Raw genomic sequence first — 1,103 nt, forward strand, 5'->3', positions numbered from 1 at the left:
AAATCTCTTTGTCCTTTAGTAGCATAGCAGATGCAGAGGTATCTTAAGAGGATTTTACCGCTACTTGTGTGTGTGGGGGGGGGGAAGGAAAATATTTGAAAACAGGGTGAGCTTGCACCCAGTAAGTGACTTAAGAAAGATAATCGATTCTCATGCAAAATCTCAATAAAGAGTTTAATTGAAATATAAGCTTCTACAGTACTTGTACAGCAGTATAAACATTTTCCAAGCATGAAACATATAATGCTATTTTAATCATAAAACGGTAAAACTATTTCTCAGTTGAGGATAACCCTACTGTGGGTAAAAACGATCCCAACATCAACTACTAGTCAAGAGAGAACCCTTTTGCTCAATCTCTTACTCTACCTATGTGCATGTGGCCATACTAAGTACCGTCATACCTTAGGTACTTCTATTCAGATACCTTCTCAATTGTCCTTTAGTATCTACGTTTGGTACCTTCTCAAGCGTCCTTCAGTACCAATAGATACCTTCTCAAAGTCCTTCGGTATCTAGTTGGGCGGATACCTTCTCAAATTTCCTTTGGTATAACACATATAAAAACATGGCTTTAAAGGTACTAATGCATGATAAGTATATTTAACACATATAAATCGCTTTTCAACATTTTCTCACACATGCATGCGTTTAAAACATAACTCATGGTTTGCTTGGAAATCACTTTGTAAAACTAGCTGGTATAAGAATAATCTTCTTTAAAACATGCTTTCTATAACACGTTGTAATCAAACATTTTAAGCAAATGTTTTAGTCAAAACGTTTTAGCCACTCACCTTTATTTCTTAGGAGTTTTTCACTCTAGTAGCTCCCTTTTCTACCTCGAGCTCCCTTTTCACCCCTGGAATCATGATTCAACTTACAGCTCAAATTACTCATAGTTATAAATCTTATTTTGAGATACTTTCTTCTAAAAAAATATTCTAAAATGTCTCAGGAATCGTACCTTAAACTTTGAGCCCAGAAAATCTTGTAGTTTGGCCGGAATCACAGAATCTGCAAGGCTGGCCCAAGCTTACCCGATAGCCTGGCCCTTCTGTCTTCTTTTCAGGTTCCAGCCTAATCCCTTCGATATTTTCCTC

Source organism: Benincasa hispida, chromosome 11 (assembly GCF_009727055.1).
Source record: "Benincasa hispida cultivar B227 chromosome 11, ASM972705v1, whole genome shotgun sequence".
NCBI lineage: Eukaryota > Viridiplantae > Streptophyta > Magnoliopsida > Cucurbitales > Cucurbitaceae > Benincasa > Benincasa hispida.